Source organism: Callospermophilus lateralis, chromosome 8 (genome assembly GCF_048772815.1).
Source record: "Callospermophilus lateralis isolate mCalLat2 chromosome 8, mCalLat2.hap1, whole genome shotgun sequence".
Classification (NCBI taxonomy): Eukaryota; Metazoa; Chordata; class Mammalia; order Rodentia; family Sciuridae; genus Callospermophilus; species Callospermophilus lateralis.
This window is the reverse complement of record NC_135312.1, coordinates 7,678,928-7,681,791: the sequence shown is the minus strand read 5'-3', so window position 1 is coordinate 7,681,791 and position 2,864 is coordinate 7,678,928. Positions and strand designations below refer to the sequence as shown.

The following is a 2,864-nucleotide window of genomic DNA, read 5'->3' as shown; positions in this document are numbered from 1 at the left end:
ACATGGAAAGTAGCATGCTGCTGAATAAAGAACTCGTCAAAGAAAAAATTAAAAAAACCCACTATATCAAGAAATGTCTCCAAATAAATGACAGTGGAAAGACACAAGTAAATACAAAGGTACTCTTTGGTCATGGATTGAAAAAAATATTGTAAAATGTACTCACTACCCAAAGTGAGGCAGAGAGAGAGAGTCCATGTAGTCCCTACCAATATTTCAATGTCATTTTTCTCAGATATTGAGAAAAGCATTATGAAATCTGTATAGAACAAAGTTAAAAAAAAAAAAAAGACGCAGATAACTAAGGAAATGTTGAGCAAACGGGACAAAGCTCAAAACACCCCACTGCCTTATTTCAAGCTGCAGTAATTTAAAAAGAATGTTTTTTAATAAAAACAATGACAACAGTAAATGGAGCAACTAGAGAGCCTCCAAACAAACCCACGCCTTTCCAGAATGCCAATTTCCAACAGAGGTGCCAAGAATATATAACATGAAGATAAGAGTCTGTCAACAAAAACTGGATACCCACATGCCAAAGAATGAAATTGGGCCCTTGTCTAACACCTTGCATGAAAATCAACTCAAACTATATTAAAACATAAACATAAGGCCAGAAACTTCAAAAATTCTTAAAAAAATACATGAAGAAATGATGAACACATTTGTCTGGTTAATAATTTGCCAGGAGAATTGCCTCTATAAACAGGTAAGAAAAACAAAAATCGACAAATATAATTAAAACAAGCTGAAACATTTTTGCACAGTAAGGGAAACCACAGGGTAAAAAGACAACTTATAGAACTATGAAAAATACATGCAAGCCATACATCTGATAAAGGTTAATATACAAAGTGTATAGGAACTCAAACAACTCAGTAGCAAGGGAATCAATCTTTTAAAATATGGGCAGATGATAATTTGTTACAATGGTAATATGAAACTGATATATTCATGAATCTATTCCAGATTTATAAGTGTGAAACAGTAAATTTGCAATGTCATTAAAAGTCACAATTTTAGTATAATGAAATCATAACACAGCAATGAAAAGACAAATACAATCTTTTAAAAAAGTAAAAAAAAAAATAGGCAGAGGATCCAAGTAGCCAGTTATCGAGAAACAACATATAAATGACCAACAGATACATGAAACAATGCTCAATGTCACTAATCATTAGAAAAACGCAAATCAAAACCACAAGGAGATGCAACTTCTCAGGATATGTGAGCCCATAACTGTGATACACTATAAAAGGGGATGTAAATTAATCTAGAGATTATGGAAAACACAATGGAGGTTCCTCACAAAGCTAAACATTGTGTCACCTTGATATCTAGCAATCCCACTTCTGCGGATATACCCAAAGGATGAGATCAATATATCAAAGGGATATCTGCACTCCCAAATTTATTGTAGTAGCATTATTTACAATAATCAAGTTAGAGAATCAACCTTTACTCATGAACCAATGAGTAAATAAAAGTAAAAAAACACAGGTAACCAGTGTTGAGCAAAAGGAATAAAGCTCCAAAACATGGGTTTTTCCCACACTGCCTTAGGGAGGGATCCATAATGCATTTTTCCCTATTCCCATCTTAAAGGGAAATTGTCACAATGTCTGGAGCCCTTGATATCCTGCAAATGAAGGAGGAGGATGTCCTCAAATTCCTTGCAGCAGGAACCCACTTTGTGGCACCGACCTTGATTTCCAGGTGGAACAATGTATCTACAAAAGGAAAAGTGATGGCCTCTACATCACAGATCTGAAGAGGAGATGGGAGAAGCTTCTGCTGGCAGCTCGTGCCGTTGTTGACATTGAAAACTCTGCTGATGTCCATGTCATATCCTCCAGGAATACTGGCCAGAGGGCTATGCAAAGTTGCTGCTGCCCCAGAGCCAGTCCTATTGCCGGCTGCTTCATTCCTGGAACCTTCACTAACCAGATTCAGGCAGCCTTCCCAGAGCCACATCTTCTGGTGGTTCCTGATCCCAGGGGTGACCACCAGCCACTTATGGAAGCATCTCATGTCAACCTGCCTACCATTGCTCTGTGTGACACAGAATCGCCTCTGCACCATGTTGACATTGCCATTCCATGCAACAACCAGGGAGCTCATTCTGAGGGTCTGATGTGGCCGAGACGTTCTGCCTTTGTGTGGCCCCATTTCCCATCATCACCCATGGGATGTCTTACCTGATCTCTTCTTCAACAGAGATCCTGAAGAAAACACTGTGACCACGAAGGAATTTCAGGGTAAATGGAGTGCTCCAGCTCCTGAGCAGCTCACTGCTACTCAATCAGAGGTAGAAGACTGGTCTGAAGGTGTGCGGGTGCCCTCTGTGCCTATCCAGCAGTTTCCTACTGAAGACTGGGGTGCCCAGCCAGCCACTGAAGACTGGTCTGCAGCTCCCACTGCTCAGGCCACTGAGTGGGTAGGAACAACCACTGAGTGGTCTTGAGCTGTTCTTCTTCAGACACTTTGGAAATAAGGTTACAAAACATAAATACCCATTACTTAAAAAGAGAGAGAGAGAGAAAGAGAGAAAGAAAGAAAAAAGAAAAGGTGATACCTGCCTGTAATAGAATATTATTCTGTCATTAAGAATGAGGGAAATTATATTTTTAACATACAAACAAAACCGAAAGACAACAGGGTAAGTAAAATAGTCCAGGTACAGAAGGCAGATATCATGTTGCTACTTATATGTAGAACCCAAGGCACTCAAACACACAGAGGATGGAAGAGGAACAGGGGGTACCGGAGGCTGGGGAGGTTGGCAGTGGGGAGATGTTGACCAGAAGGACATCACTTAGTTAGGAGGAATAAATGGGAAGGTCTTAGGGTAGCAGAGATATTAG

At 39.6% G+C, this 2,864-nt stretch overlaps 1 pseudogene; it reads left to right on the top strand.

The window, feature by feature from the left end:
- Window positions 1–1,618: 1,618 nt before the first annotated feature.
- On the top strand, window positions 1,619–2,466 carry LOC143406243 (small ribosomal subunit protein uS2 pseudogene; annotated as a pseudogene).
- Window positions 2,467–2,864: the final 398 nt, after the last annotated feature.